This window comes from Macaca nemestrina, chromosome 6, assembly GCF_043159975.1.
Source record: "Macaca nemestrina isolate mMacNem1 chromosome 6, mMacNem.hap1, whole genome shotgun sequence".
NCBI classification, from domain to species: Eukaryota; Metazoa; Chordata; class Mammalia; order Primates; family Cercopithecidae; genus Macaca; species Macaca nemestrina.
Genome location: NC_092130.1, coordinates 68,405,739 through 68,427,078, shown reverse-complemented (window position 1 = coordinate 68,427,078; position 21,340 = coordinate 68,405,739). Strand labels below are relative to the sequence as shown.

General features: G+C 37.3%; 1 long non-coding RNA gene across 1 annotated transcript in view; it reads left to right on the top strand.

The window, feature by feature from the left end:
* The first annotated feature begins 19,580 nt into the window (after positions 1 to 19,580).
* Positions 19,581 to 21,340, top strand: part of LOC139363801 (uncharacterized) — a 34,553-nt gene continuing 32,793 nt past the window's right edge. Inside the window, exon 1 of the long non-coding RNA XR_011624795.1 lies at positions 19,581 to 19,666. This is a non-coding gene — a long non-coding RNA (uncharacterized lncRNA). The remainder of the gene's footprint in view (positions 19,667 to 21,340) is intronic.

Sequence of the window (21,340 nt, the reverse complement as noted above, 5' to 3'; positions counted from 1 at the left end):
AAAATATCTTTTCTACCAGGGCTTCTTAGAGCACGATTCTCAATAGGGGTGACATTGCCCCCAAAAGGAGAAAATTGGCTTACGGGAGATGAAAAAAATCTGACAATTGTTTGTGATCTTCCAAAGCTCAACCCAACCTGAAAAAAATCTTATTCCTTAGTATTTAATTTACTTTAATTTTAATTAGATATTAATTTAGTTTTTGCTTAATTAAAACGTTTTAATTTTTTCTGGGGGGTGATAATTTTTTGAGAGATTGAGACACAGCCTCAAATGGCTGATTACAGGCCTAGAACAAGAAATATATAAAATAAATATGGAATATTTTGTCATGCCAGATAAGAAGCCACTATCAAAGATTATTAGGGTCACATCAAAAGATTCAAGAACTTGGAGAGACTTCCACTGGTTGAAGATGAGCTTCAATAAAGACAATAATTGCCATGAATTGAAATCTACCAAACATATTTAAGCCATAAGTTTATAATGATACTAAAAAATAGTCATTGGTCACCTTCAGAGATTGTAAGAAACTAATTCATTATCTCAAATTCTACCTTTCTGTTACGCCCTATACCACTGTGTAATGATTATTTTTGAACTCAATGAATTAAGAGATATAGTATGTTCACATGACAAAAATAGAGACAACCAGACATTATGTGCCTCCCATAGTTTTTGTAAACACCAGCACATCTTGCAGAAGGCATTGAACTGGTGTCTGATCTGGCTTCTGGATGCATTGGCCAAATAATAAAAGTGATTTTCTACAAATGATCAGTTGTTGTCATAAAAAACACAAGAACAGCTTGAAGGTTCTTACTGGCCAAAATTGTATCAATTTCAGCAACAAAATAAATAGTGATCATAATGTGTTCCAATCCATTAAATAACAATCTGTGCATCCCAGCTGATAGAAATATGCAGGAATATATATTTTTAATAAATATTAAAGAAATAAGAAAATTTAAAAATTGCAGCCATCATAGTAATAATTGAATCAGGCAAGAATCAACAATGGATACTAAAAGTAATAGGAGATAGTTTGCTGAGAAACATATTTATATAAACTCAACATATCTCCACATAAAGTACTTAACTAATTACAAAGGGGAAAATATAATTGTTTCACAGTAGAGAAAACTGACAGACAACACTTTAAACCAATGATTCAATTTAACATCACCAAATATTGGACAAATTGACATTGTATGCCTCCTGATCTGATACATCATGAAGAACAGAGTACTTGTGTAATACTCCTGCCAAAAATTCATACATATAATTTAATCATGAGGAAATACTGAACTCCTATATTAGGGGACATTCAACCAAAGCAAAAAAAATAATAATAATAATACGTATACCTTACAAACGTCATAGTCACAAAAGACAAGAAAATACTAAAACTATTGTAGACCAAACAAAACTAAAGAGACATGACAATTAAATGCAACATGTAATTCTAGATTAGGTCTTGCACCTATTTGCTATAGGGTATTATTGGAACAATTAGCAAAATGTAAGTAGGGTCTCTGGATTAAATGGCAGAATTGTGTCAATGTTAATTTTCTCTTTCAGTTGGTTATAATGTGATGATCTGGGTTGTATAGAGATTACTTTAAAAACTGCATACTGAATATTAGAGGAAATAAGGCATCTTGACTGCAATTCACTTTCAATTTGTTCAGAAAAGAAATTGTGGGCAGTGGTTGGTGCCGGGGGCGGTGCCAAAGAGAGAGACAGAATGATAAATGATAAAGTAAATGTGGAAGGCTGGGCACGGTGGCTCACGCCTGTAATCCCAGCACTTTGGGAGGCCAAGGCAGGCAGATCACGAGGTCGGGAGATCGAGACCATCCTGACTAACACGGTGAAACCCCGTCTCTACTAAAAAAATGCAAAAAATTAGCCAGGCGCCTGTAGTCCCAGCTACTGGGGAGGCTGAGGCAGGAGAATGGCCTAAACCTGGGAGGCGGAGCTTGCAGTGAGCTGAGATCCGGCCACTGCACTCCAGCCTGGGCAATAGAGCGAGAGTCCGTCTCAAAAAATAAAAATAAAAATAAAAATAAATAAATAATAAATAAATAGAGTAAATGTGGTAAAATGTGAACAATTAGTGAAACTGACTCAGGAGTACAGGGTGGCTCTTTGTTCTTGCAACTTACTTGAAAGTTTGATATTATTTCAAAATAAAACGTTGAAGAAAAAAACCTCTCTGTCAAGCAACTTTTAGTCAAAGAAGAAACCCAAAATCACAGAATGTCTTTATTTAATGACATTAAAAATACTATATTACAACAAGGATTGTGCCTATTTCATAGGGCTAATCTGAGACTTAAATGAAATTTGAAAGTGCTTAGGAAGTATTTATTAAATGATGCATTCCCAATAGGGAGTATATTACCTCCCAAGAGGTGAAAATTGGTTCTTGGGAAGTGAAAAATATTAGACATTAAAATCATTTGTGGTCAACCAAAGCTCAACCCTATTCAACAAAATTTTATTTTTTACTATACAATTTTTTATTAATGATAAATTTATTTTTTTTCTTTTTAAAAGGACAATAATGAAATAAAGGTTGAAAATTATTACCAAGAAAACTCCAACATGCTACACAGCCTGTGAAGAAAACATATAGCCTCAAATACTTGTTAATTTTTAAAAAAGAAAATCTAAGCGTTACATTCAATAGATTAGAAAAGGCAAACAATCCCGTAAGAAAGCAAAAGAAATAAAATAATAAGTGTAAAACCAGAAATTAATGAATTTTAAAAACCAAAAATGAGTAGAACTAATAAGGTCAGGTTAAAACAATAAAAAAATCTCACAAACTTTCTCAAAAAAACACGCAAGTTACAAAACAACACACAGAGTATATTCTACACATCTTATACTCTACATCACACCCTTATGACCCACCTTTGGCCAACAGCCATTGCTGTGGGAAAAAAATGCATGCAGATGTAGCATGTCCCTCATCTCTACCAGGGGTTTTCTAGAACTATGGTCAATATAAAACAGCTGTCCGAGAGCTGGCAGATTCTTGATTCACCGGCATAAGATTCAAAGCAGTAATTTGCAGTGAAGGAGATACAACAATGGACACATGTCCACAGGCTAACAGGACAATGAAATGACCCATTTCATAGTCCTGTTAAAGGCTCAACTAAGGGGCCAGTTCTAGGAGAAGACTATTTGGTCAGGGCACCATCCTCCCAGATGAAGTTATATGCATGGAATCAATGATCAATATAGCAGGCTAGGTTGTTCATAACTGGAATACTTCAGAGAAAACAGGATGCAAATAGGATTGGTCTCTCACCATTACTCTCCATGACTCATTTGCAGAATTTGTGCTTCCTGTCCCCTCAACATTATCCTCTAGTAGATACTTCCTTCAAGAGACCCGGCCGGGGTTCCACTGAACCTGGAGTTCTGACAACTGTATGGACTTTGTCATAGCTGTCATAGCAGGCAAAGAAAAAAATCACCATGGGGTGCAGATAATTGGCCCTAAATACCATAAGGTGCTAGAGTTGCCACTATACAACGGGAACTGGAAACAGCATATTTGAAACCCAAGAAACCCACTAGGACATCTCTTGGTATTTCCTTAGTGAACATTAAAATGACATTAAAAACACTGATACAACAAGGATTGCCCATCTCACAGGGTTAACCTGAGGTTTAAATAAGATTTGAGCTAAAAAAAAGTTATGGCCCAATAAGGGCCCTAGCATTAATAAGGGCAAAGCATTGAAGACTCGGATCCCTCAGGAATGAAGGTCTGGATCACTATATCTGATAGAAACCTAGGCCTGCTGAAGCGCTGGGTGAAGCTGGGAGAAACAAGAACAGGTGGTAGAAATGGGAGATGATAAATACCCAGTGTAGGCTCAGAACAACGATAGCAGCAACAACCTGCTTGTTTTACTAAGTTTCCTCTATTAAGTCTTTTGGAAATCTTGTAGCCAGCTGCCATAGTGAAGTTTCTGTAATGGAGTGGATTTAAAGGAAGGAGGTATCTCTCATTGTCTGCCCCAGGGTTTCTCTGCTGCTGCTATGTGGGACACTTACTGAACCCATGTGGTCTGTTGGATGCATGAAGGAGCCTGAATTGGAGGGAATTAATAGTCCATAGTGAAGCCCCTAAGCATAGGGGTATAGGAACCAAGGGATATAATTGCTCTCCTTTTCTGACCCTCAGGTAGATTATTCTGAGGCACATTCCTCCCAGCTTCTCAGAGGGCCTCCAGCTGGTCCTTCAGGAGCTATTCCAGAAGAAGGCATTGTTATCACAGATGACAGCTCCATGCGTGTCATTGCCCCGAAGACCCAGTACGACAAGATGTGGCAGTGGAAGACGATAATATTGATGATTCTGACCCTGTGTCGGCCTAAGCTAATGTGTGTGCTTGTATCTTAGTTTTTAACAAAAAGTTTTTAAAGTAAAAATAATAATTTTTTTAAATCTTCTAGAATAAGGATACAAAGAAAACGTTTTCTACAGCTGTCCAATGTGTTTCAAGCTAAGCGTTATTATGAGTCAAAAAGCTTAAAAATTTAAAAGTTTATAAAGTAAAAAAGTTACATTAAGCTAAGATTAAGTCATCATTGAAAAAAGTTTAATAAATGTGGTGTAGCCTAAGTATAGTGTTTATCAACTCTACAGTAGTGTACAGTTGTGTCCTAGGCTTTTACATTCACTCACCACTCACTCACTCAGAGCAACTTCCAGTCCTGCAAACTCCGTTCATGCTAAGTGCCCTACGTAGGTGTATTATCTGTTATTGAGCAAAAGGGACTCTGCCTGATGTATTCGAAGCCAATACTATGACACCAGGTTTTTGAGAAAAGAAAAGCTTTATGTTGAAAGTTAACTCCCAAGGAGACAGGAGTCTAGCTCAAATCTGTCTCCCTGTGTTGGCTTTAAGGCAGTAATTTTATTAGAAAAGGTTTAATGGGTGGATTTTGAGATTAGCAAGCAGATCATTGGTGGAAGGAATGGGGAGGTCTAGAAAGCCCTTAGGCATGCACACTTATCTCTTCATGCTACCTTATGGATTGAATGTGCAAATTCAGGATGGAATTAGTAAGAAACATGCAGTGTAAATTTAGGCTGTAACATCAACAAGCTTGTTCTGCACAAACTCAAGTCAGCCACCTTGGTTCTGACAAATTACAGCCAGTTCTTTTATCTCAGAAGGGAGAGAGTTTCACTGTTTCAACAAGTTGTATCTTTTCTTTTCTGCCATCCTGCCTCAAGAATGTCTATCATTCATTTATTTAACTATTTGGCACATGGTTTCAGGAATACCATTTTTAATCTATTATACCATATTTTTACTATACTTTTTCTATATTTAGATATATGAATACTTATTGTGTTACAGTTGCCATCAGAATTCAGTACACATATATGCTATACAGATTTGTGGCCTAAGAGGTATAGGCTATACCCTATGGCCTAGGTGGGTATTAGGCTATGCCATTTAGGTTTAAGTACACTTTATGACATTTGAACAATGCTGAAATCACCTAACACGTGTCTTATATCCTCACCATTAAGTGACACATGATTGCAGTCACCTGATTGACACTTTCTCCTTCCTAGTCTCACTCTTCGTAGTCCCTCATGCTTGTTCCCTAAAACCACTTCCCAATATAAATTACATGCTAATAGCATTTTTGCAAAGATTTTCATGGTATACCAAACAAACAGGTATATAAAAGCAGAGAAAAAAATGAATACAGGTTCTTATTTTCATAGTGAATTCTGAATATTCTAAATTTTTAACACTGAACATGCAATAACATTTTCATCCAAAAATGTACAAAACTAATGCTTTCAAAATTTCTAAGGATTTGATTATAATGCCTTGAATTAACAGCAAAGGCTCTAGAAACACGAAGATAAATTAGTACCTGAATATGTTAACACTAGGTTTCTGGTTAAATGGAGCATATTCTCATCTAATTCACCAGTTACCTTTAAATCACAGAACTAAATTGGGAGACAAAATAATTAAAACTGTGTCCTTACACAAAAATTATTGTTACTTTTTACTTTTTTCTCATTTTGAAGAATTGAGTATTTCTGACCTTGAGTCTCAATGAAATTCCAAAATAGTATAAAGCCTTAATCTGGTTGAAAACAAAGATGTCTTTAAAATACTGATGTAAAAATAGTCATGAACAGTCTGTTTTATTATAGGAATGTTATTTCACTTTTTTTTTTTTTAGGTTACTGCATGAAAACGAGAAACTTCTGAGCTTTCCTTGTCTCCATTCCCACTGTCCTGATATTCCCATATTTTCCAAATGTCATTTGTAGAAGCCCAGTCACAGACACAACCAATATTACTCTTCAAACAAAACTCCTCGATTCAACACAGGGATGCAGTAATCAGGGCCATCCCAGGGAAGGTTCAGATTGGGGCAAATTATCTTTAGGCTATCCTTCCTCTTCCTCTGCCAAAACTTGCCCTGTTCTGTACTGTTAAGATTAAGAGCACCATGTATTTCCAAACCACAAGCTCCTTCACAGCACTTTGTACAATTATAATCACCAAATTAATTCTTGAAAATGAGTCAATGCCTGTTGTTTCTACTACACTAGCAATGCCACAATAATGACAGCCATGCTTCTTTGTCCATTGCTATATCTGGGATGCTAGGACAGAGCCAGCACCCAGTAGATGCCACATGTAACTAAAGGCAGCCTTGAAAAAAAGGTTTGTATAGAAGTAGAAACAAAAATAGCAGGGATAGACCCACTTCATTTTCTTGGTGAAAAGGAGATAATTAAATCTGATTGTAGGTCATCTCTGTCAGGCAGTCAAAATAATCCTCTAATCCCCTGATCTAGGTATTTTTCTGAGTGGAGTAGTTATCAACACATCCTAAAGAAATTAAAAGGTCTGTTTGAAATAAAAATTCCTCTGTCAAGAAATAAATTTTAAATATACTTCTCTTGAATTTATGAATTCCAGGTGGAATTAAAGAGTCATACCTTATAAATGATTTTTCCTATGTTTACTAAAGTGGGCATTCATTTTGTTTCTTTAGAACGCTTTTATTATACATCTCTTGATGAATAAAATAATACAATAACAGGGGCTTCGTTTTCAGTAAAGCTGAGAAGTCAAACTATATTTCATAAAGCCTGAAAACATAATTTGTTTTCCATTTAATACCCCAGTCTGCAAACGTTGACCGCTAGAAACACAGGATTCCTTTTTATAGCTTTTGTAATTCTAATAGCAAAGGTACAAGCAAATAAAGGTCTCAAATATTTGTGCTTAATTTCAATTTTCCTTTAGCTGTTGTATATAATGTTTTCCTTTCTACATGAGTGGAAGGGGTCTAAACTTTGGAAGTCAGTTCTTTTATATTCATAATGAGTTTCAAGCAGTAGAAATAACCTTGGAGAGAATTTACCTATATCTAATTTTAAAGTATGTATTTTAAAATGTATTTAACTATCCTTATAGGAATAGTGCAGTATAGAGAGTAGAGCTTCATAGGAAATCACAACTTACCAAACCTGCTGAGGAAGACCGGCCTCAGGAAGAGATACCTTGCTGATATAGTTTTTTCTTCTTGAGGGCAACAGATCTTTCACATTGTGTTCCCCTTTTGCCCCAACATATTGTTTTGCACATAGTAGGCACCCAACAAATTTGTTTTCAATTGAATTTAACTCTTTCCTCAAAGTTGAGGTTTATACCCAAAGGTAAACTAACAGCAGTAGAAGTTGTTGCCCCTCTCAGATAACCTTTGTGGACTGATAAGCTCACCAACTAGCTGCTGAAATTGCTCTAGCTAATAGCTTATACCTGTGACCATCTCTAGATCATTCCCTCAGCTGGAGATGCCTGGAAAATCACATCACCATTATCACCATGCCACGCCCACCCCTGAGGATGGCCAGTGATTGGCTAACACAGAGTGCAGAGCAGGTTCCTCTCGCCTGGAGAGCGGACAGCTCCGGGTGGAACCACTTATACTCCAGAGCCCCGTGAATCAGGCCAAGGCTGGATGTTGGCCAAGGCTGGATGTTATCCAAGACCATATCATTGCTTAACACCTCCTCTTTGCCAATTCTGCTGCCTTCACTTCCTTACAGATTTTTCTTGAGGAGCATTTCCTCGTTAACTCACGTATACCCAAATCCCTGCCTCAGGTTCTTCTTTTAAGTAATATAATCTAAAACACACATACTCTCTCCCCCACCCCAAATCTGCTAATATGACTCATATCCTCCATAAGTTGAGCTTGGGTTTACTTCTGCTTAACTTTGTTTAATAAGTATTGACTATTGCCTAAGCTTCCCCAGGCAAAGACAAAGCGCTGGTTCCTAAAAAGGCAAAGGGTCCCAATCAGGTCTGAGATTAGTGGAGAGGTCATCTTTAAGTACGCTCCTGTAGTGTCAAGACTACTTGAAAACATAGTTAGCAATTCTGAACATAATTGGTTGTAAGACTCAAGGGACTAGATTCCGAAATAAAATTAGGATACCAGCTCTGTGGAAAAATTCACATTCAAATGATTTGCCATTACTTATTATCACATAAGATTGTACAGTTATTAGACCACTAAAAGTCTGATAACCTGGTTATCAATAAATACAGTATTTAATTGGGTTATTGTGCAAAAGTTCATAGCAAATGTATACGTCATATATTATAGTTACCTAGAGAATCAAATTTGATATACGAATGTATACAAGATGGAGCTTTTTCATGTAAACATCTAAGAAACAGAGTTGAGGTATAGTTTTTATCAACAACTAGAATGGGAAAGTAAATGATCATGTTCAACAGCAAACTCGATCAGTAGCTTACATTTCCAGCCCTCTCCCAGTGTCAATAATCAGATAACTTTAAGCTGCATCTCTGTAATTCTCTAGATCTTCATGATCTCAAGGTGGCTGCAGAAGCTCCAAATACCATGTTTCCACCAGAATTTCAAAGACAAAAAGCACAGGAAGGGATAGCTGTCTCTCACTGGGGAAAGAAATCTTTCCCAAGCTCCCCCAGGAAATGTACCCAGGTCAGAACCAAGCCTCATGACCACTCCAGGCCAGAAAATAAGCCCATTTTCCCAAAGACCATTTTCTCTGCCTCAAAGCTGAACAAAATTGGAGATGGTGGAAGCAAAGTTTGGATCCAGGCAATAAACAATTCTGCTATATTTAACATTAAAAGCCAGGGAATCCCCTTCAACAAATTTCTTTCTGAATCTCCTTCTCAAAGTTTTAAAGAATAATTTCACCACACTCAAGGCTCTTTCTTCTTAGACAAAAAGCAGTTGCACATGTATATACTGTTATAAGAGAGAGAAATATTCATTTCAATTCAAAGGTGTAAAGAGTGGTATACTGTAATTTTTCTCAAATAAATGTGAAAAAAACACCTAAAAATAGACATTTTTGGTCTGCACATTTTACAATATTATGTAATTCTTCACATGTAACAAACACTGAATTCATGTTGTCCATTCAGAGGGGGCAATGAGTACAGACAGCCAAGGGCCAAACAGATGTGGCTTCATTCTAGGCTCTTTTACTTACCAGCAATGTGACTGCTGTGTGCCTCAGTTTCACTATCTTTTGAGCGTGAAGATCATGTTTTGAAAAAAACAAAAAACAAAAAAACAAGAGCACAGTTTCTGGGCCATGAACCATAGTAAGTACTCAATAAATGATAGCTATTATTATTAGTTCAGGAGTCTAAAAGGTGAAACTATGACAGCCACCTAAACAAATATTATTTTCCTCAACTACAGCAAGAAAGTAAAAATGACCAGGATCAGCTTCATCTCTTTCCAACCAAGTTTCCTCTGACCTGAAAGTGTCTAAGAAGTTATGATTTACTGACAAGAATTCACAGGCCTGAATGGTCCCTTCAGAGAAATTCCTTACAACGTGCCTCCTAGATGACTTATGATTCATTGGACTTAGTTTCTATTTTTCACATGAGTTCTAGTAAGGAAATCCAAAAGTAGCTAATCCAATTTCAGTCCATTTTCAATATCAATAATGGCTTTCACCTATCTATTTCTCTTTCTTGGTCTGAATGGTATAGTTTTATGTGAAAATCTCTTGTTTCTAAAGGAAAGTAATTGCATACTTATAATACACATAAGTTCCATCTTGTAAGCCCCTAAGATAGCATCAGTTACCTATGTATAGAAGGAAACCCAGTATTCAAAATGCCTTCTCACATTTCAGAAACACTGTCCTCTGTGGTATGAGAAATATTTTTATCCGTAAAATTTCTCTAGATGATATTTTTTTCTCCAAAGGTACATCAACCACACACTAAAGTGGATGGTTTTTCTAGCCATATTAATAGTTTCACAATATGGATAGAGTTTATCTTTGCTATTCTAGTTCTTGTGCCAAGTAAACTATGTCATGAACTAACAATACTTGGGAGCTTTAGGTAACTGAGGAATTATATAAGCCAATCCTTAGGTCCTAACCCACAATTGTCTTGAATTTCTTTTGTATGGGACTATTGGTGGAAGAAATTACAACTTTCCTCATATTAGATACTTTCTTTTTGGAACACCTATATTTGGTTTGCAGAAATAAAATACCATAAAAGAAAACTAATGGTTTCCAGATGCATTATAAAAGATATATTAAATAAGAAATTAAAATCTCTCTTTTACCAAAAAAATGGATAAAATTCATATGGTTGAAACAATTATTTGACCGTAGGGAACAATACTGATAAATACATTGCATGCTGTAATACCTAACAAAATTTATAATATATGTTAGTCAGTTTTTTGCTATAGAAAAAGCAATCACAAAATTTTAGTGTTATAGAACAATGACACTTATTTCTTACTCCTTTGTCTGCAGGTGAGGAGGCTTCAGCTGAAGTCCAGGCATGGCCAGGCTTGACACAAAGCTGTGGGATGATTCCAAATCTGTTCTGGGTTCCAAATCTGTCTTTCCTCATTTTGGGCTCAGCAGATTACCCAAGGCATTCTCTCATGGGGATGGCAGAGAGCATAAAAGCATGTTCAAATACCCAAACACATTTCAAATGCTTGCATCACATCTGCTAACATCCTCTTGGCCAAGGCAAACCACAAGGTCAAGCCAAAAGTCAGAGCAGGGAAGTAAATTCTGCTCTCCATGAGACCTTGGCAAGGATGTGACTGTATACTACTTCTACAGAGGAATAAAGATTTGAGTCTTTATTGATACAAAAAACAATAAGAATGTAACCTAAAGTATCTCTGTTACATGTGCATAGGGAGACATATAGGTGGATATTTATATAGCATTGTTTATAAATAAGCAAAGAATTATGTTTATCAGTAGGGAATGGGGAAATAAATAATAGTTCACTCATATAATAAAATTTACATGTTAGTTTAAATTAAATAATGCCATAACACGGCAAATGTTTTTTAAAAAGCATTGTGGATCAAATAAGGTACAAAATACTATATGTAATGTGATACCATTTATGTAATTTTAAAAGAACACACAAAGTAATATCATGCATTCTTTATGGATATACACATTTGTAATCCAGAACAAAAACATGATGGAAAAGAACATGTAATTTCAATGTAGTGAAGTGGTGGGAGAAGAGATGAGACTGAAGTTTTAGCAATAACACAAATTTAATTTAAAAAGAAAGAGCCCAGGCAGGGTGCGGTGCCTCACGCCTGTAATCTCAGCACTTTCGGAGGCTGAGGCGGGTGGATCATGAGGTCAGGAGTTCAAGACCAGCCTGGCCAAGATGGTGAAACCCCGTCTCTACTAAAAATACAAAAATTAGCTGGGCGCAGTGGCAGGTACCTTAATTCCAGATACTCGGGAGGCTGAGGCAGGAGAATCGCTTGAACCCAGGTGTCAGAGGTTGCAGTGAGCCAAGATCGTGCCACTGCACTCCAGCCTGGGCGACAGACTGAGACGCTGTCTCAAAAAACAAAAAAAAAAAGCCCATAAAAATATAAAAATAAGGCAAACTGTGAATATTTCTTAAATCTGAGTGTGTGGTGAGTAAATGGATGTCTGCTCTTTATACATTCAAAATATATTATAACTAAGAATTATAAATATGTTTTGTTAAATAGCATAAAGACTAACCCAATTACTCAAAATACTTTTGGAAAACACTGTCTCATGAAACTTAAAGATTCACTGAGCTGAAACAATGAGACAGCCTGAAGACGCCACAACACTCTCAGTAATTTGTCCATATATTATCAATTCTCACTCTCTGGGACTACTTCTCTCCTTAGAGCACTTAGAGGTTTTATTCAAAACACTTCCATAATCTGTGAAAACGCCTGATGTTTGATGACAACTTTAATTGTGGAGTTGACCACCCATGCTGGGCAATCTGAGATTTTCTGGATTTTGTCATACATACACCTCCCTGGGAATATTTTTAATACACAGAGACTGTAAGTAGCAAATAGAATAATACCCAACTTTGGCCATCTTCTTTGTTTTAAGGAGAGCTCTTGTTGGGTTGCAAATATAGGCTTGATTAAAATCTGAATGTGTCCACAAAAAAGAACTCTCTAACTGAAAATGTGTTAGGGAGATTTGTGGGTTCTGCCAAATCTCAGCTGAGGCTAGAGGGCTACAAATATTGAACACCTAGTGTATATGTCAGGCATTTGTGTCACAAGTATTTTCCCACATGATCTTTTTAACAATTATAAAGTATAGGAATTATGTCCTCCACTAACAGTCAAAAATGACAGGGCAGAGAATTAAGTCCAGATCTGTCTGACACCAAAATCTGTGTTCTTACATCACATCACTCTGCCTAAGTTAGGGCACTTGGAGAGATCCCAAAGGGTCACCCCATCATCACAAGAGGCCTGCTAGAAAAAACCTCTATCCGTGATGTCTACATTATCTACACTTGAAAAACCCCAGGCAAAACAGTAAAATCAATGTATTTGGTCTCTCAATACTCCAGCCCCTTTTTTCTCGATTGATTTAGAAACCTGCCTTTTTCAGGCTTACATTGTTCCTAGGTCACCCCTTTGTTGACCAGATACCCAGCCCAGACTTACTTCTAATTCACTGACAGTATCTCTTCCTTCATTCTCATTCTCTATTGAAATTATCAAATCCTCCCAGCTAAGCATCACAGAGGAAAACATTTGAAGGACTGATTCATACTAAAAATTGATCAATGTGTACAGTCCTAGAAACAAGTGTAAAAAAAAGTTATTATATAGTGACTAAGAGTGAAAACCAGCTACAATTTCCATCAAAAGACCTAAAATAGTATTACAATATAAAAGTACATATGGCAGTTCTATGTCATAAAATAAAATTCAGCCATATTGCATTTTTTAGAAAATGCTTACAATTATTTATGGATAACATTAATGAATTTGCAACTACTACATCTTAGAACAAATGTAGCCAACCAGACAACTCAATGTATTCCTTGCCCTGGGGATGTCAAACGAAGATATCAGAAGAGAACAATGGCCCCACAAGAGTGCAATTTCTCTAGATGATAAAATGTTATATAAGAAGAAGAATGGATGAAACGAATATTATTCTTTCTATTTCCTTTGCAGGAACACATCACAGTCTGGGACTAATATATTCAACCATTTTCTTACTTTAAGTCTCAGAAGACACCAGCAACAAGTCTTTTTATCCCATAGAAGAAATTAGTATTTTCCTTTCTATATAAGCTTATACCAACTACCTAAATAACACAACATACTAAAGAAACCCTGAATAATACCATAGATTTTAAGAGCTTTCCAAGGCAAATGACCCACTTCTGCTCAGAAAACCAAACCAAACCTTCTGAGCACTTCATGGGCACTATGCTCATGCAACAGGTATTTACTAAGCACCTACTATGTACCAGATGCTATATGTGTCCTCAGGATACAGTTGATGTTAGGTAGCACTTCAGCCCCCAATAACCTCTGTCCCTTATTATTTATCCTGTAATCCCCTCTCCTTGAGTGTGGGCTAGACTTAGTGACTCTTCTAATAAACAAAATGGCAAAAGGGGTGGGGTGTCACTTCCAAGATTACATTATGAAAATACTGCGGCTTCCATTTTGGATGCCCTCTCACCCTGGAGAAAGTCTGCTACCATATAGGCAGGCATCCCTGGCCCATGTGAATTAGCTTGAAAGCAGATCATCTAAGCCTGCAGGCATGGGCTCAAGAGCAAATCTTTCATTCTAAGTTGACTGCAACCTCAGGAGAGGTCTTGTGCCAGAGGAACCCAGCTAAGCCACATCCAGGTTCCTGACCCACAGAAACTGGGAGATAATAAATCTCTGCTGTTCTAAGCTGCTAAATTTGGGGGTAGTTAGACAACTATAGAAAACTAATACACAACGGTTTATAAGACAAGGTCCTTGCCTAAGTGGAGCTTACAATTGAGTGGGTACTGATGGATGATAAACATAAATACAGATAATATCATTTTACATGGTTTTAAATATTATAGAGAAAGTAAATCAGGGTAATGGAAAGAAGAGTGACTACATAAGTGAATGGAAAAGGGAGACCCATCTGCAGAGACTGAGTGAAATAGACCTGAGCATTCAAGGCAAAGGACATATGGGATTGCAGTAAATTAAATGAAAAACTAGGTGTGAGAATTCACCCAAATTCTGTAAAGCTAAAGATTAAAGCAGTTGACAAAAATGTAAGGAAATACTATTATTTTCAATACTTTTTTATTTTGAAAATTGTCGTTTTTTTATTAACTATGTTATGTATATTGTATATTACTGATATTTTTAGATGAATTAACAAATATTTTTAAATTTTGCTTTAATTTTTAATATAATAACTATCAATAGATATAACTCATGTAAACAAAATATTTTGGGGAACCCCAGTAATGTTTAAGAATATAAAGGGGTCCTGAAGTCAAAAGGAATGAGTACTGCTGGTATAGAGCATTGTGGAGCATGGTTTGGAATGTGACTCTTATTCTAAATTGAATGGGACAAAATTCCATTGAAATGTTTCTAATCAGAATGCCGGGAGCTGACTTAAATATTTAAAAGGTTATTTGGTGTTCTGTAAGAAGAATGGACTGAAAGGGAGAGAAATGAGAAAATCTGTCAGCACTTGGCAAATAATTACCCACAGAGGTTTTCACGGGCACCTGAAAAGGAACAGTTCTGAAACTGAGAGTTGAACTTTTCACATTAGAAAAAAATCCCATGTGAAAATCACCTATGTCTCTATTATGCAACTGAAGGCTTGCTATTATCATATTAATTTTAAAATATAGGATGAAACAAATCCTGATGATTCAGGATGGCATTTCTTTTCACTTGTTTTACGGACCTTGGTAAATGTATCCCAAGCCTTCATGCTGTACTCTGTGGACTTTCCCTGAGTACACTACATAATTTCTAAGCAAAAGAGCAAAATTATACTTTGGTGACATTATCTGCAAGATGAAACAGCCAGAAAACAGGGCTCCCTGCTGGCTGCATTAGGCCTTGCTTTTGCCATTATGAAATTCATGCTTCTATAAATTGGCAGTAATGGAATTTCACCTGCCTTTTAAATAGCACTTTTCGAGATGAATAAAATGTTATCTCTAACACTGATATGCCACAGAAGTAGAAAACAAACAAATCAAACCAAAAAGTGTCTAATTTTATTATATCATTTGGTGAAATGTGGTGGGGATTTTTCCTGCCAAATATCAACCTACAGAAACAACAGGATCTACTCTGACATTCTATAACATTAAAATCTCAATAAAACTGAATTACTATAGATGTTTTAAATATCTTTACTAAACTTTTCTGCCAATTCTAAGAAAAACCCAATGCTGTCACCAGCTAAGAAATTTTAGCTTGATCCCCCCTCCCCATAATTAGTGTTTCAAGAAACATAGTTAAAATGCCAGGAAAAACAGAAATTATATGTTTTTTTAAATTATATGAATTTCTGACTTTGTTCATAACCCTCTTCGTGAACTAACCAAACACAAAGGTAAATGCCTACCCACTGTATCCTAAATACAATCCCACATATCACATCGTTCTCATTGCGCTCAGTAATTTCCTTTACTTACCTCTAGAAATGTCAAGCAAAAAAAAAAAGAAAAAAGCTTCCAATAATTTTTTTTTCTGAGTAGAAAAGAAACTGGATGGCATTAAAGAATAAAACATAATGACACAAAGAGAAGTGAAAATCTGCTATGGATTTGGTATAGTGTGGCTAATTTGGGCTACAGAGTACTATTTTAACCTAAATTGCTCATCAAGGCTTTCAACACAGAAAAGTAAGCAGAAGAAATATCAGATTATTACATTCTTTTTGGGCCAGCTTCAAGCAGGCAGTTTTAATATTGCTATTGACCAGTGGCAGAACAGAAACTATTTTCTTGGCTTTGTGATTATGAAATCAAATGTGGAGTAAATGCAAACAAACCTGATATTAAAAGGAACAGCTTTTCTGAAATGAAAGTGTGATTTTTTTAAGCTCTCCTTGCAACCTAATGGAATTTACCAGAGTGAATTTTAAATACTATGTTTGAAATAGAACTTGATTTGCAAAAATTCATTTCTTGCAAGTTTCGAAACTGTATTTAAAGTAAAGCACACAAAGCTTATTAAATTATTTGCACAATAGCTAGAAAAAGGAAACCCTGGCACTTGGTTTAATTTTCTTCTACTTCTCTCCATCTCCCATCGTTTGCTCTTGCCCTAATTGTCAAGCTCGCAAGACTTCACTGTTCCCGCTTGGTAGGGTAGTAATGGCCATACAAAGCGGAAGGTTTAAACAGAAGTAGCACTGAGTGTGCTATGGCCAAGCTTACACGGGGCAGCTGCCAGCATGATGTGATTTTGAACATTCCAAAAGGCCTCCATGCCCCCAAAATTTTCCCACTAGTTTCTACTTCAGAGCAGAAATTTCCATAGCTTACACCCTTTGACCCAAGGAAGTGGAGACTCTTGCCTAAACACCAATATTACCTAGAAGATCATAGCATAGCAAGGCTTAAGTGAAAAGTAAAAGAATGACCTTGTAAGAGTTGTGAGCCAGCACAATAGTGAGAGACTGCAAAATCCAGACTAACCAAAGTGGAAATTTCATGTACAGTAAACTTGTGTGGGTGAAATGAGAAAGTACAGTGTCACTAAACGGAGACCTTTGTGCAGAAGTAACATGGTGAGTAATGGGTGTTCCCTAACGGGACAAAAGGAATCTTCCTACTGGAGCAGAAAAACAAAGTCTTGAGATAAAAGCAAGTAAGGAGATACAGGAAAAGCGTGTGCCAAGGAAAGAAATCAGATATAAGTCAGAGGAGTTTTTCTCTGGGCCATCTTTTTGCTTGTTTGTTTGTTGTTGTTTTTAAAAAGGGGTCTCACTTTGTCACTCAGGCTGGGTGCCATGACACGAACATAGCTCACTGCAGCCTGACCCTCCTGGGCTCAAGCCATTCTCCCACTCAGCCTTCTGAGTAGCTAGAACTATAGGCATGCACCACCACACCTGATTAATTTATAATTTTTTTTTTTTTAGAGACGGAGATCTCACTGTTGCCCAGGCTGGTATCAAACTCCTGGGCTCAAGTGATCCTCCCTCCTCAGCCTCCCAAAGTGCTGGAATTATAGGCAGGAGCTGCTATGTTTGCCCTTCTCTGGGTCATCATAAAGGTATCATGTAACTTTCCAGTAGTTGAAGAAAAAGGATATGATAAGCTTTGTACTCAAATATATTGATATCATGGCACGGAAGTGAAGTGGAATTGTTCAGTAGGTTGGCACTAACAGTCTGTAACTTAGGAAAAACAGGACTAATGGTTTTAGATAAAAGAATTTTCCATAATGAGTTGATGGAGGAGGGTGAAGTAGTGACATTGCCAGCAAAATATGTTAAAGAAAGTAGGACAGGAGCTATAGCTATGGGAACCAGGAGTAAGCACTGAGTGAGGAAAGACGCAAGAGAAGGATTTGGGGATGAAAAAGAGGAGCAAGAAGGGTGTAAATAAATAAAGGAAGGTAAGAATTTCAAGAAAAAAAAAGTGTAAACAACAGTGCCAACTGCCAAAGAGAAGCAATCAGGGTAAGAACTATTCAAATGAGCCTGGGTGGAGCAGGGTGGAGAACGGCGATGAACTTCAGTGAATAGGCTGAGTGGAAAGGTAAGGACAGACTGTGCTAGGAGAAACTAGAGGCACTAAGCATAAAACACTCAGTGGCCATTAAAGGAAATACAGAAGCAAACATAGCTAAAGGGAGGAACAGTGTTAATCAAAGATTTTGCTCAAGATAGAGGAGAACTAAAAGAAAAAGTAGATCTTATCTCTTCCTTCTGGCTCTGAAGATGGTAAAAGCAAGTTAAGTAGACAAGAATTATTTTGACCACAAATCTCTCCAGAAAAGGAACTGGGAAAAGATTAACTCCCCCTCTAAAGTAACATATGTTGGCTTCTCCTCCAGATACATTTGTTAAGGAATGTAGGATGTTCCTCCAAATACTCCCCACTCCATTCTACACCACCCTACTCCCACCCCTGGGACATTATTTTCTTTGTACCAGTTCCCCTCCCACTGGGTCCCAGTTCACCCATTTCTCACACCAGGCCTGGTGGTGAGACTCATTCACTTCCCTTGTTTTCAGCTCAACTATCTACTTTCCTCTAGACCAGGGTTTCTTAACTTCCACACTGTTGTCATTTCGAACCCAGTAATCTTTTGTTGGGTACGTAGGAGGCGTAGTCCAGTGCAGTGTAGCTTAGTAGCATCCCTGGCCTCTCCCCACTAGATGTCAGTAGCATGTCCTCCCACCGTCAAGATAATAAAAAATGTCTCTAAACATTACCGAATGTTCCTTTATGGGGAAAATACCCCACACCCACATTGAGAATCACTGTTGTAGACACTTCTCTCCCCCTATTCTCCCTATAGACTGAGACAGACACCCTGCTCCACCCCACTTCTCCCATACTACCTGTCCCTGAAACAAGCAAATGATGCTTTTCTTTTTCTTTCCAACAATTTTCACTACTGGAAACTAACAAAGTTTAACAAATATCATCCTGACGAAATTCCAGTTTCAAGAATGCTCACAGAGTTATCATGCTCCTTAGATTCCAGGGAAGTGTGAAGTAAGCAAGGGCTATAGTTTCCATGCCCACTTCCTGGTCTCCCTTCTTAGCCAGCATGTGGGATGTGGCTACACCCCAGTTGATGGTGAGACTGAATGCTGGACCTACCTCCTGGTTCATACTCATGTGGACACAGAGTCAAGTTGGTAAGTCCATTAGATCTGGTAGGTTTGGCAGGACAGCTCTCAGCACGTTGGACTGGCCCTGTGCTGGTCCCTCCTTTCTCACTTGTATTTCTCAAAAATAGCGATACAGTGTGCTGAGAATGTAACATCCTGAAATAGGGAGATACTGGCCAGCACATCCTGGGCTCTGTTCCAGTCCCCCAGAAACAGGATGCCCTTCAGTGCTTTAGCCCAGTGAGTCTAGCAACCTTGGGGTATAAAACCTAGTGAGGGCTGCTTTCCTGAGTCCCTTAGCTGGAGTACAAGTAGGGTACATGAAGTAGAGACTCCATCTTCCACAGGAAGCTTTCCTAAGCCTTGGGGGACTGACTGACTTGCAATGAATTCTACACTTCTGTTGTCCCTTCCTGCCTATCTGTAAGTAATAAACTTGCTTCATGTGTCATGTTGTGTGTGTGTTTTGTCTCACCAGACTCAGACAAGCTGATATCCAGTTCAGAGTGAACCTGCTTCACAGGTTTGCTTATTTCATTGCCAGGTATTCGTAGTACTGTCACCACTTTTTGTCAAAAATCACTGGGTAGTTTTTCTGCAGTTTGTTCTTATTCTGCTATCTCCACCCTCAATGTCTATACTCAAATATTCACCCTGCCCAAGTTTTAGTTCATTCTTAACTGACCTTGTATCATACTTAGAGACTTTTATGATTCCAGTCCTGGACTCTTAATCCTTCCTGGGATGCTTGGGTGAGAAATAGCATCTCCCATTTGACTCCAAGGCTCCCAACTTAGCTCTCAAGCTGCCCTCATCCATCTTGTTCTCCTGACGGTCTTTACAGCTCTGGCTGTGTGATTCATCCCTTTCCCCAGTCCTATTTTTGCCTGCACTTTCATTTGCCTTAAACATCTTTTTACTTGAATGTCAAGACAAGTTTCACATATTAGACCTTATATAAATTCTTCCTTACAGTCCAAGCAACATCGTGGCTCCTTAGCTCATTTGAAAAGAAGATATGATAAATATACCCTAAATTATCAATACATTTCTGATGGATTACAGTAGCTTTGCCTACTTTTCAAAGCCTCTTCGAATCATTACTTATGTCCTTTTCCACATCTAAGGAAGTGGGTTTTTTTAATTAGGTCATTTTACATATAGAGCAATACTAACTGATACAGTTGACTGGAGATACAACCCTGATCTCATGACCAGCAAGGACGTTAAAATCTCTTGCTTCTAAGTTGGATTTCTTTGTGGAAACATATTTGCATATCTCTTTGGAATCCCCTCTTTGCATGTTAACTGGTTGAAATACAAAATGATATCGATTGGTCCTATAAAAAGAAAGAATATTGCTTATCTTCCTTTTCTTTTTATCATCTTGAGGATTGTTAACATTTATCAAAAACAGTCTATGCTTAGCAGTATGCTCCAATTGGATCCTAGGCAACATGCCTGTGTTCTTGCTTTCAGTCCTCTGCCCTCACATAAGCACTAAGAAAAATAAGCGCTTATTTTTTCGACCACTTTCTGACTAATCCATTCAGTCCACGCTCCAAAAGATAAGTGAACACTTCTCCTGAGGCTTTCATTGAAAAATCCTTTCCAAATCCTACCAATTCTCCTCTCAAATTGTGTAGCCTAACATAAGCACTAACTCTAGCAAATCTTAATTTGCTTAAAAATAAAAAAAGACAAGAAAGTTCCCAAAATGTCAGTACAAGAGCCCAGGATATTCACCACTTGACCAATGACTGACAGTAAACACACACACAGAGCCCAGTCCTTCTGCTGAACCAAGACTCTTGAGAATCTGAAGAACATACCCATTGATCTACTCATGTCACAGATGAAACTGACAGAAGAGAGCATTTAAATCATTCTACTCTCTAACCTGCAAGATAGAGACTTGTCATGTGTCACTATAATTGTTTCCCCATTATTAAAATGTCCATTGCAGAAAACTCAATAAATAACAGAAACTATAAGTCTTGGACTACATCCAAACTTTGTATTTAACTGACTTAGGAAGGTTGATTAAAATTCCGTTTGGTGTTGTAACTTAAAAGCAAGTGAGATGACAGCTCTAAG